Source organism: Tursiops truncatus, chromosome 1 (genome assembly GCF_011762595.2).
Source record: "Tursiops truncatus isolate mTurTru1 chromosome 1, mTurTru1.mat.Y, whole genome shotgun sequence".
Taxonomy (NCBI): domain Eukaryota; kingdom Metazoa; phylum Chordata; class Mammalia; order Artiodactyla; family Delphinidae; genus Tursiops; species Tursiops truncatus.
The window spans coordinates 56,473,431-56,487,450 of NC_047034.1; the positions used below are offsets into that span (position 1 = coordinate 56,473,431).

Consider the following 14,020-nt stretch of genomic DNA (forward strand, 5'->3'; position numbering starts at 1 on the left):
CCAGTGTGTCAAGGAAGAAGCTGACGAATTTCTCCAACCCAATTCTTCAGCCATTGTTTGAGGGCTTCTCTGGGGGGCGGATTATGGGCATTCTGGTATGTTTGGTCTGCCATGAGCTTGGGCATAGCATGCTTCCAAAGCAAACTTCAGGCCAAGAGGTGCAGATCCTGGGCAGGAGCACATTGCAGGTAGGTGTGGGGTGGATCAGTGTCTGCCTTTCCCCACCCTTCTATTTGATAGAGGAAGAAAAAGAAGAAGTGGGGGGTGGAAAAGGAAAGTTTACTAAAACAAAACAAAAAAAAAGAAAAAAAAAGAATAGAAAGAAAGGAAGGGAGAAGAAATTTTGATTTCACTATTTTTTTAGCACCTACTATTACTACGTGTAAGACACCTCATCGACTTCTCAAAGCAACCCTATGACATAGGCATTTTATTTTCCCCATTTTACAGCTCAACCTACTGAATTTAAACTGGTTAAGTAATATCCTCGCAAATCACACAACTGGCAGGTTAAGGACTTGGGATTCAAATTTAGGTCTTCTTTCCGTACTCAAAATCCTTTAGTAGTTTACTGTTACTTACATATAAAGTTTCTCCTTGATCTGCTCCTATAATTTGGTGGAATAAGAAAACTCCTGGCCTAGCGAGTCAGTAGAACAGAGCTCTGGTCCAGGCTCTGCCAGTCATAGCCCCACCAGGGTGATGCTCCAGTCATTCTCTCTCTCTCTGGGTTTCGTTTTCTTTGTCAGTAAATAAGGGAGCTAGAGTAACTGATGGTTAAGGCATCGCCAGCCCTAACAGTTTAGGATTCTTTCCACTTTAATCTTCAGTTAATCTCCTTTAACCAACTATATTCCAACTACACTGAAAAAACCTTCACTCCCTTATAACACCTTGTACTTTCTCAATTCTATTACCCTCCCCCAAAGGCTGTCCCTGCCTAAATCCTTCATGCCTAAATCCTCCACATCTTCCAAATGTTCTCTCTTTCAGAAAGGCATATTTTATCCTTTGAACTAGAAACAATATCTCGTTTCTCTGAAGACTCCAAGTATTTTCTTTATATCTTCTTAAAATGTCAAATTCTATATCTTGTTCTGTCCTGTATAGAAATTCTGTGGTTACCTTGCACATAATTATGAAGCACCATGTACAGCATAGACTCTGGAGAAAGAATGCCTGGGCTATAGTCCAAATTCACCCGCTTTCTAGTTATGCAACCTTGGGCAAGTTATTTCTGTGCCTTAGTTTCCTCCTCTGTGATATGGGGATAATAATACTATCTACTTTAGTGCAGTTTGTGAAGTTTAAATGAGTTAGTGTATGTAAAGTGCTTAGGGTAGCTCCTGGCGGATAATAACCCCTATGTATGCATTTGTTAGTTTTATTAAAAATTATTCATTTTTTTCTTTTTAGTTTTTAGTACTTTAAGTATGCAGGTTATCTCTCTTGTGATCTTGTAAATTTTCTGAGCTCAGGAATGTTTTCTTTCTCTTTGTTTCTTTTTAGCATAGTGTCTTATATGTAGCAAAGACCCAATAAATATCTGATGAATATGTCTATGTGTATGTGCAATGTATCATTATGTTTATATCTATCATTATCTTTCTTTGTTGCATCTCTTGTTTATTGTGTTCTTTCTGTATAAGTCCTATAGCAGGAACTGTCTTATCACTTGCTTTTTTGTATTATAACTATATGATTATATTAAAGTCCTTGAAGGGCTTTTACTTTGTGGGGTTCATCATTTCCTACAAAAATATAGAACATATGTGAGCTACTTAGCTGTGCAGTTTGTTGAATGAATAAACTTAGAAATCATGGACAAATAGTAAATGCTTCATAAATCTAGACACTGGCACTTCTCTCTCCAATCCACTACCAAGTATAAAACACTAAAATTAAAACCACTTTCAACTGTATTCTCTACCCCCAACTACAGTCAAAAATGGACTTTCTTAGGTGTTCATTCAAAACAGAACTAAATCTCTATTATTATTTTCTGTAAAACTTTCAGATGCCTACTTGACAGAATGTGTTACTCTGTGGGTAGAAACTTGGAAGGTCTGAGCCACTAGACAGACCCTGAGTGATTTCTTCAAAACAGTCTGGAATATCAAGTGATGATTCTTCAAATCAACATGAATTAGTTTCTTTACAGATGAAATAAACTTAACTTTTCTAGATATTAGTGATACTTTCCCATCATTGAGGGATAGTTTTCAAATTTCCCTTTATTGTTTTTAGCCAATTTGATTGATTGTATCTGCAATGCTGGCTAAACAGAATGTCTTGGTGAGAATAAAGGAAATGAGATGAGTTTGTATGAGAGTCAACAAGTTTAGTTAATGTCTCATTTTCTTTTAAACCCATGGCTTCAAAGACATTGACAGGGCAATGTATCAGTTATCATGGACAATTGTAGTCATGATATTATTTTTTCATAATATTATTAATAAATATAATTTCCTTGAAAATAAAGTATCTTATTGATCTCTAAGTCCCCTAATGCCTAGCACAGATGTAATAGATGTTATTGATTATCTATCCAAATCCATTCTCTTCTTCTCCCTTGCCCACAGAAACCCAGTTATACTCAGGTACTAGAATACAATCTGCTTTCAGAGATGTTAAACCTCTCTAATAGCCTGAGGAAGAGGGGTAAATCTTTATTAATTTCCTTAAGGGTAATCTCAACCCTTTACCAATGATATATTAACAACGGGCATGTGACAAAATTCTGGTTTATGAGAACTGAGGGGAAGCTTCTTAGGGACTTTTTAGGAGAGTCGTCTTTGTCCTTAAAAAGGAATAAAAGAGAGTCAATTTCTTTTCAGCCTATGGACATTGCAACCTGCATGTGATGCTTGGAACTGTAGTTGCCATCTGTGCCTTGAAAGGAATCAACCTAAGACAACAAGGAAAACTCTGAGGACTGAAGAACTAAAAGACTGCATAAATCCTGATGACACCTCTGAGCCATTAACTTAACCAACCCTGAAACTCCCCTCCCTCTAGATTTCCTGAAAGAAAGAATTTTTTGAGCTGATTTTTCTGTTACTTAGAGCCAAAGCATCCTAATTGATAGAGTTGGGGTATTTATATGATTTACTACCTAAAGGATTTCTTATTATTCTTAATATTAGTCTTAATAATACCTAATAATAAAAAATTGTAATAATTTGCAACCTTTATTCTACTCTATAGAAAACAATGTACGACGCACTTGTATAAATTATTTTAATACTAATATTTGCTTGAAATAGTTGTTATTGCTCTCATTTTACATGTAAACAACAACAAAAACGGAGGCCTAAAAAGGTTAAGTAACAACATAATGCTTACAGTAAGTGACAGAGTCCAGGTTTTGAACGAGTCAGTCTGATCGGATTCCACCATCTTTCAACAACCCTACCATCTTTCAACAATCCTCCTCAATCAGTCTTCATAATTACATTCTGAGCAACTCAGGATTATCACCTTCACTTGAATAAATGAAGTACCCAATAGACTGTGTGATTTGCCAACAGCTCCAAAGGAAAACATTAATTCAAATATCCGAGTTTATAGAAATTCAGAGTTCTATGAAATTTAGCATTTCTTTATTGCTAGTCCCCCACTATTACTTCAGTATATATTTGATCGGTTTGTTCTTTTTATTAGATAATACAGATTATCTTGCACAGGTAAAGAACACTGCCGCTCAAAAGAGACACAGAGAAGTCAAGAATACCCAAGAATAATATTCTTTACCCAAGAATATTATTATTAATAACAAAGGGTTAAAAGCACATTTATTTAGTTAAAAATATAAAAGGGCCAACTTCCCGAAGAGTAGAATCAGGAACACAGCTGACTCTGCCCAACAAAAAAGGATGTAACTAGAGAAAATTACTAAAAACAAAACAAAACAAAAAACCCAATTTAAAAAATCTCTGGATATTGTCCTAATGGCATCTGGCAAATGGAGAAATATTCGATTCAAAAAACAAAAAACCCACCACATCTTGGTAAGAACAGCAAGAGACTGTAGCAGATGAGCCAAGACTCACTCAATTACTGCCCCATCCCTCATTTCTGTGTTATAGAAGTTCTATCCTGAGTAGTATACAAGCAAGAAGATGGAAGCTCCCTCTTTCCACAGCTCCCAGTCTAGGACTATGGTTTTATCCTGGGAGGGGCAGGTTGCCTGTATTTTTCATCTCTCTTAACCCCATGCTGAAAAAGCTCTGTTCCAGATATGCAGGTCCAAGAGGACTAGGGCTCCCTTTCCCCATTCAACCCCTACTCATGGGGTAGAAGTGCTACTCTAGGCATGGCAGGCCAAAACTTGGGAGACCCCACTGCTTTTGAACGAATTTGCCTTTAGAGCAGATGTCCTACACCAAGAGGGGCAAGCTGACAAGACCTGGAGCTAAAATCTCCCTCAAGAGCCTGCTTGGAGAAGAGGGGTATCACTTCAAGAGAAAGGAGGGACACCTACAGCTCTGATTTATCAGAGCAGAGGTTCTGCCCAGGGAGGAAACATAGGATGCCAGGACAAAGTTCCATAGCTTTGCCTGAGGGGACTAACAATATTTGTAACAGTGTTTTGAGAATGTCAGGCCTCATGGCATTGTCAAAGACAATGAAGATCTTGGTGGAGAACAATTGAATGGGCACTATATCTTCATAATAGCAGAAACAAGCAAAATGGCAGAAAAATCAGAAGTTTATCAAAGAGAACCAGGGAAATAAATAGCCAAAAAGAGCTCTCCTAGGATTATAGTAAACTCTGGGGTTCAGGAAGACTGTGCCCGTGAATTAGGCTGTACCCATTCAGGAACATCAGAGCAGGACATGAGGCAGATTTGAAAACATTCCCCCAAGCTACACACAGATCAATCAACAAAATCTCACTGGCACTAGGAGCATAAACACAACCTCTGACCAAACACTGAATGAACAATAAGCCATGAAGACCCAGAGCAACTCCTAGGAAACCAGGCTTAAAAACAAAATCATTCCCATCCTTGACAGTCAGGAAGACTGAATGCATGCTCAAGGCCATGCCTTGTCAGGAGTAACTGGAGAGAAAAAAATCCAAGCTACTAGTCCCTGGTTGAATGTGGGGGCAAAAATGTAAACTCCTTGAATCTTTATAGCAGCTTCCAAGCCATACATACATCCAGTAGTAAAAGGAAAAACTATAACTGGCCAAGGAAGCTTAAGCACAATTTTTGACAAATAAATGGCCTATGCTGAAGTAGGGGCAATCCTTAGGTAACCAGACTAAAAGATTTTTAAAAAAATTAAGCAGGGGGCTTCCCTGGTGGCACAGTGGTTGAGAGTCCGCCTGCCGATGCAGGGGACATGGGTTCATGCACTGGTCCAGGAAGATCCCACATGCCACGGAGCGGCTGGGCCCGTGAGCCATGGCCGCTGAGCCTGCGCGTCCGGAGCCTGTGCTCCGCAACCGGAGAGGCCACAACAGTGAGAGGCCCGCGTACTGCAAAAAAAAAAAAAAAAAAATTAAGCAGGGAGGGGCTTCCCTGGTGGCGCAGTGGTTGCGAGTCTGCCTGCCAATGCAGGGGACACGGGTTTGAGCCCTGGTCCAGGAAGATCCCACATGCCGTGGAGCAACTAGGCTCCTGAGCCACAGCTACTGAGCCTGCACTCTGGAGCCTACGAGCCACAATGACTGAAGCCCGCGAGCCTGGAACCCGTGCTCTGCAGCGGGAGAGGCCACCGCAGTGAGAGGCCCATGCAACGCAATGAAGAGTAGCCCCCGCTTGCCACAACTAAAGAAAGCCCGCGCACAGCAACAAAGACCCAACACACCCCAAAATAAATAAATTAATTAAAAAAAAAATTCTGCAAGCTTTAAAAAAAAAAAATTAAGCAGGGATATGAGAGCTTTTTGCCCACTGGGGAGGGTAATAAACTGCCAAGAGTTAGTTCAGCAAAGTTGCTAAACAAATAAATGACCAAGCAAACAATAACAAGATCAAGCCCCTGAGGGTGGGGTGGAGGTCAGTATTCAAAGTTCCTACTTATTTTATTTAAAATGTCCGGCTTTCAACCAAAAATTATAAGACATGGAAAGACACAGGAAACTGTGATCCATACACAGGGAATTAAAGCAGGTAATAGAAACTGCCTTGAAGAGGCCCAGATGGTAGACTCAGCAGATGATCACTTCAAAGCAGCCATCATAAATATTTTCAAAAATAAAGGAAACCATTTCTAAAGAATTAAAGGAAGGTATGATAACAATGTCTCATCAAATAGAGAAAAACCAACAGAAATTATAATGGAGATCAAATGGAAATTCTGTAGTTAAAATGTTTGATAATCAAAATGAACAATTCACTAGAGGGAATCAACAGTAAATCTGAGCCAACAAAAGAAAGAATCATCAAACTTAAAGGTTGATCAATACAGATTATACCACCTGAATAACAAAGATGAAGAATAAAGGAAAAGTGAAATCTCAGACAGATTTGGGACACCATCAAGAATATTAACATATATATATAATGAGAATACCAGAAGAGGAGAAAAAAGAAAAGGACAGAAAAAGTACTCAAAGAAATAATGCCTAACCCCAATTTTTTTTAATTTCTCAAATTTGATAAAAACAAAATGAAATATTCTACATATCCAATAAGCGCTATTAACTCCAAGTATCTTACTTTATCCTAAACACAGAGATCCACACTCAGACACATCATAATAAAATGTTAAATTCTAGGGATAAAGAGAAAGCCTGGAAAGCAGTAAGAATAAAACAACTCATTATGCAGAAGAGAACTCTAATAATAGCTGACATCTTATCAGAAACAATGGAGGTCAGAAAGGCAGTAGGAGGACATATTCAAAATTCAAATTCATATATTCACATATTCAAAAAGTAAAAAAATTCCTCAACTAAGAATCTTACAATGAGCAAAACTATCTCTCAAAAATGAAGGCAAAATAGACATTCTCAGATTAAAGAAAAAAATGAGATAATTTCAGCAATTTGCTAGCTAACCTGATTTATAAGAAATGCTATAAAGAAGTTCTCAGGACATACAGATGGCCAAAAGGCATATGCAAAGATGCTCAGCATAGCTAATTATGAGAAAAATGCAAATCAAAACTATAGTAAGGTATCACCTCACACTGGTCAGAAAGGCCATCATTAAAAAGTTTACAAATAATAAATGCTGGATAGGGTGTGGAAAAATGGGAACCCTCCTACACTGTTGTTGGGAATGTAAATTGGTACCACTACTATGGAGAACAGTATGGAGGTTCCTTAAAAAACTAAAAATGGAGCTACCTTGTGATCATGCAATTTCACTCCTGAACATATATCCGGAGAAAACTCTAACTCAAAAACATACATGCACCCTAGTGCTCATAGCAGCACTATTTACAGTAGCCAAGACATGTAAGCAACCTAAATGTCCATTGACAGATGAATGGATAAAGAAGATGTGGTGTGTATATATATATATATATATATATATATATATACACACATATACATACAGTGGAATATTACTCAGCCATAAAAAAGAATGAAATAATGCCATTTGCAGCAACATGGTTGAACCTATAGATGATCATACTAAGTGAAATAAGTCAGACGGAGAAAGACAAGTATCATATGATATCACTTATTTGTGGAATCTAAAAAAAATGATACAAATCAACTTATATACAAAACAGAAACAGACCCACAAACATAGAAAACAAACTCATGGTTACCAAAGGGCAAAGGTAGGGGGCAGGGCATAAATTAGGAGTTTGGGATTAACATATACACACTACTATATATAAAATAGGTAAATAGCAGGACCTACTGTATAGCACAGGGAACTAGACTCAGTATCTTGTAACAACCTATAATGGAAAGGAATCTGAAAAAGTACATATATATGTATACATATATATATATGTTCTTATTTATTTATATATATAAATCACTTTGCTGTACACTTGAAACTAACATATATTGTAAATTAACTATACTTCAATTTAAAATAAAATAAAATAAAAATAGAAAAAAAAGAACCAACTATATGCTATCTACAGGAAACACAATTTAGATCAAAGCTACAAGTAGGTTGAAAGTAAAAGTGTGGAAAAAGATATTTCAAAAAAGAGTTTGAGTGGTTTTACTAATAACAGACAAAATAAATTTTAAAACAAAAAAATGTTACTAAAGATACTAGAGAAATTGTATAATGATGAAGGGGTCATTCCATCAGGAATATGTAACAATTATAAACATACATTCTCCTAACAACTGAGGCCCAAAATACATGAAATCAAATCTGAAAGAACTGATGGGAGAGAGAGATAATTCAATAGTCGTTGAAGACTTCAACATTCAGTTTAAATAATAGATAACATAACTAGGCAGAAGATCCACAAGAGAATAAAAGACTTGAACAAGACTATAAAACACTAACAGACATCTGTAAAACACTCCACCCAATGATAGCAGAATCCACATTCTTCTCCAGTGCACATGAAACATTCTCCAGTACAGACCATAAAATAGGTCTCAATAAATTTAAAAGGATTGAAGTTACACAAAGTATATCCTCAGACCAAAATTAAATTAAAAATTAATAACAAAGGAAATTTGGGAAATCCATAAATATGTAAAAATAATTAAACTTCCTGAATAAATGAGTCAAAAAAATAACAGGGCAGATTAGAAAAAATTTTCATGAATTAAAATGAAAACACTGCATACCAAAACTTATGGAATGCAGTTAAAGAAGGGCTCAGTGGGAAATTTACAGCTGTAAATGTCTATTTTGAACACATAATAAAGATCTCAAATCTTTCTTGTTATACTTTTATTGAGTACACCTATAATAGGAGATTGATTTAGTCATTTAAAAACTTCTCACAAAGAACAACCCAGGAGTGTATAGTTTCACTGGTAAATTCTACATTGTTTAAAGAGGAACTAATACCAGTCCTTCACAAATTCTTCCAAAAACATATAATTGGAGGGAACACTTCCCAACTTACTCCATGAGACAAATATTACCTGATAGCTGAACCAAACAAAGACATCACACGAGAAACAAAAACAACCCCCCACCCCGGCAAATTACAGGCCAATATGCTTACAAATATAGATGCAAAAAATTCTCAGAAAATACTAGTTAACTTAATCCAGCAACATTTTAAAAGGATTATATTTCATAACCACATGAGAAGTATCTTCCTGGGATAATTCCCCAATTCCAGGTTGGTTTAATGTAGAAAATCAATCAATGTAATATACCAGGCATATCTGTAGAGATTTAGATTAGTGGTTGCCTAGGGTCACATCAGGGGAATGGGGAGTGACTACTACGGAGTGTGAGATTTATTGTTGGAGAGAGAAAAGTACTCTAAATCCAGACTATGGAGTTGACTGCACAACTCTATGACTCTACCAAAAGCTACTGAATTCACCCATGTAAAATGTACAGTTTTTTGATATATGAATTATATTTTTATAAAGATGTCAAAAATAAGACAACAAAACATAAATCATTAATTTGATCTTAAGTATTCATAAAAATGAATGAGAATTTAATTAATTTTAAATTTATTTGTAAAATTTATTCTACACATTTATTTTCACTGCCACCCCTAGGGACTAACGTTAGTACCTAAAGACCTACAGCTGAATAGTTTCTGATGCGCTCTTTCGAGTTTGACTTTAATTTATATAAATTCACCAAATATACACTGAGCATGTGGTATACACAAGATACTCTGATAGGTATTGTAGTGGATAGACACATAAATGTTTAAAAATCATCAGAGTATCTATTCTCAAGTCAAATACTTTATTTTGATTTAAAGTGCAAATCTCATTCAGGGTTAAAATGTCTTCAGAAGGGCACCCTGGACTTTTGGGTTAGCTAACGTTGTCACTTATTAATTGTCTATGATGAACTTCATTTATTTGTGGAAATTTCTATATTGTTATTTACTTTTTTCTTTAATTATTTCAGTTACCATATGCTTTCTATTAAATGGGTGTGATAATAAAGTGTGAGATTATTGGGACTTCCCTGGTGGCGCAGTGGTTAAGAATCAGTGGTTAAGACACAGGTTCGAGCCCTGGTCTGGGGAGATCCCACATGCTGCAGAACAACTAAGCCCGTGCGCCACAACTAGCTGAACCTGTGCTCTAGAGCCCGGGAGCCACAACTACTGAGCCCATGCGCCTAGAGTCCGTGCTCCACAAGACAAGCCACCTCAATGAGAAGCCCACGCACCACAAGGAAGAGTAGCCCCCGCTCGCCGCAACTAGAGAAAGCCTGCGTGCATCAACGAAGACCCAACGCAGCCAAAAATAAATAAATAAATACATAAATTTTTATTTTTTAAAGTGAGATTGTTAGCTACTCAGAAGTCCTCGGCAACTTTTCTACTCCATTACCATTTTTACTTTAGGAATTATTCAGTTCTTACTTGACCCTAGTCATTGAGGTATGTAGGAATAATTAACTATGCTCATTTGATAGCTTAAAAAATTATGTTTAGAGTAGTAATTGTTTATGCAACATAGCTGGTAAGTGATTTGGACCTCATTCTTCTGACTTGAACTCCATCATTCTTTTAAATACCTTAAGTACCACAATGCTGCCCTTATACAAGAACCAGGCTCAGAGAAAGTCAGATGGAATTGAGTGTCTGAAGTTATTTCTGGGTCACTCAACCTAGGGAAGGAGAGCCAAAGAAGAGTTTATCATGGCATAAAATTACCAATGCCAAATGAAGGAAGGAAAGGACAAGCAGAGAGCCAGTGACCTACGCAGCAAGAAACCTGGGCTGGAGCCAGGGGACCAAATTCTTATTTGGGGTCTGTCATAAAGCTCCTGTGTAACTTGAGTAAGTCGTTCAAGCTCCCCAGACCTCCATTTCCTCATCAATAAAATATGGAGATTGGGATAAATATCTCCAAGATATTTTCCAGCCCTTTCATTCTATGGCTCTCTATTAGCAAGGGTCCAAACTGGCTTTCCCATTTTCCTCCATGCTTTCAGAAAATAGGTGAAACACATTCAACAACTCTGTTTTCTTGTCATGCTGTATGATGCATAGACCATCTTAGATTTGCTAATCTAAACTTCATTATTTTAACACAGACTCACCAGTTAATTCTTTTTAGTCTTGTTTCTTTTCTAACCAACACTTACCTTTAAGGTGGCATTCTCTTGCACGTTCGAACATTCTCTTTCCATTCTGTATTTTTTACTTTGATTTTCTTATATTTATAGTAGAAGTAACTATTTCCACTAAAGCCAATCCACCCTCTGTTGGCAGAAAATTGGTCAGTGGTGAGACAACAAAACAGAACTGAAACTCAAAACTGTGGACAGACTCACTTTTCTGGAAATGAGTCTGCCTATTTGGGATGACAGTATGTTGTCAGTATTCTGTAAATGGCAAAATCTCTTTCCTTCCTGGTATTTTCTCCCTCAGTCCCTGGGGGAGGGAAGAACTTGAAAACATGTACAGGCATGTACGTTCTGGTGAAAAAGTGTCAAGTGAAAAAGAGTTCAGGCAGAGAGCTAGTGAAAGAGAGGTCTGACTTGATACTCCCCAAGAGCATTCCTAATACCACCAGGGATTCATAAGTGCTGGCTCTGATGGTGAGAAATTCCAGCTGAGAAAGTATGAGAGAGGGAGGTTCAAAGTGTCTTCCTTTGCTAGTTGATCAGTGAAGATATCTTCCCTAGAAGGTGGCCCATTCTCACTACCCATTCCTCTACCATGACCCTATTGTGTCTCAACAATTTCCTTCACACATGCAGACATTTGACCATGGTGTGGTCACTGTCCCTTAGATCTTTGCAGAGCTTTGCTCCTCCAAATCTCTGATGTCTCAGCCCAAATGCCACCCTGCAGTAGAGCTTTCCTTGATGACTCAGCTGAAGTTGTATCTCCCATCCTTGCCTGTGTTGCTCTATCCCATTACCCTGCTTTATCATCTTCATAGCACTTATCTCTCTATGAAATGATCTTCATTTTGTTTGTTGCTGTGGATATGTTTTTTTGTTTTTTGTTTTTTTTTGGTCTCAATTTCCTCACCAAAGTATAAGAACTAGAAAGGCAGGAACTGTATCTTTCTGAATCTCTGTTACATCCCAGTGCCTGGGAAAGTACCTGGTACACTAGGGGCTCAAAATATTTGTGGAATAAATGAATTTATGAGTTAATGAGAATCACTGTAGGTAAGAAGATATAAACTATATTCAGAAGCAGGGAGTCTGTGATCTCTCTGTCATCTCCTTTATGTATCCTGCTCCCATGTTTCCATCAACACAGTGGGTAAAGGTGCATATATAGAACCATATTTCTCAGGTCAGGGTGTGAAGTCAGAGTGACTGGGTAAAGTAACTGACTTCACTATATCACATATCCAGATACTTTTCTCTGAATTCCAGCTTATCCAAGTAGGTAAGTACAAAGACCCTGAAGTGCACTGCTGAGGTCACAGCCTGGCTACATAACTGGCTTAGTATTGTCACCTTGGGCAAATTAACCTTTCTGTGCTTTATTTTCTTCGCCTGAAAATGAAAATAGATTATTTCCCTAACTGGGTTGTTGTAAAGATTAAATGAGTTAATATAAGTAATAAACTTAGAACAGCATCTGGCGTGTCATAGCACCATAAGTGTTTGCTATTAATTCTGTTATAGTTCTCACTTCTTATACTGTGCCTCTAAGTCACAGGAATTTGAACTTTCTTGTGCCACAGTTTCTGACAGTATGGTGAAGACTGTGGACCATTTCTCATAAAAATGCTTTTAAAAGCATAAACTATACAATATTACAAAGGAAACAAATATATTGAAATATTTATCAATTTTCAAAAATCTGTGATATTGAAATACATCTTCTTTTTAAACACATTAAATAAAAAGATATACTGGCAGGAATTATAACTACCATCATTTTAAAGTAGTGAAAAGCATAAACAATACTTCAAGATATTGGCAACAACAATGAAAATATCTGTGATTTCTATTACTGACAAAATCACAACTACTGCTAATATACTGTGGTTTGTTGTTACCATTAATAATTGAAAGGAAAGCTAAATTTCAGTTAGAGGTTACAGAAAATGAAGACGCAAATTTTTTTTCCCACTGCAGTTCACAGACACTCTTATCATATCCACAGGTCATGGAATCCAAGATGAGAACCCCCGCTACAGATACTGTTTTCAGCTCCTTTAATAGCTACCCCAGGGCAGTTTGGCAAAATATACATACTTTTTAAAATGTATTTTTAGAAATAGAGGTGATTTGACTCTGAGACATATATCCAATAGAAATGCCCATGCACATACACACACAAGAATACTTACTACAGTCTGTCTGAAATTGTGAAAGACCAGAAACAGCCCTCATATCTATTGACAGGAATTCGTTAAAATAATTTCATTAATCTGTACACTATGTAATACAAGTTTTGTTTTTGTTGGTTTGTTAAGGAAGAAGCTGAAGCCTGAAAACTGTCTCTATGTACTGACATAAAAGACCCTCTTAACCGAAATCACAAAGTCACAAAACATATATAGCTTTATCCTATTTTTGTAAAGACCCAATTAATTGTATAGATATACTAATTAACAGTGGTTATGGGGGTGGTTGATTATGGGGAAACTTTCACTTTCTACATATTTCAGTAATTAAACATTTCTCTTTTCCAATAAGCCTGTATCTTCAATTATCAAAAACATGATGATGATGATTCTTAAAACAAACCCAGCTCTCCCAGGTTTCCTGGCATCCAGAAGCTTATAGTTTAGTAAATTGGTAGAAGACCAAATATATTTATTATTATTTGCATGCTTGGGGGCAGGCAGCTTCATCTAACCCAGAGAGAGAACCCCTGGGGCTTTTTCCCAGAATTCCCACTTAAATGATGCTATGGGTCTCAAGCCATGGCCTACTAGTTTTATATTACTCAGACATGAACTAGCATTTAATCTCAAAAGCTTTGAAATATTTCGGGTCCA

General features: G+C 36.9%; 1 long non-coding RNA gene across 2 annotated transcripts in view; it reads right to left on the bottom strand.

The window, feature by feature from the left end:
• Nucleotides 1-14,020, bottom strand: part of LOC141278598 (uncharacterized) — a 259,133-nt gene that overhangs the window by 140,108 nt on the left and 105,005 nt on the right. The window contains exon 1 of one of the 2 annotated variants that reach the window (XR_012331550.1): nt 11,190-11,414. The exons of the other annotated variant lie outside the window; for it this stretch is intronic. This is a non-coding gene — a long non-coding RNA (uncharacterized lncRNA). Of the gene's footprint in view, nt 1-11,189; nt 11,415-14,020 lie in introns of those variants that run through there. 2 annotated transcript variants of the gene reach the window in all.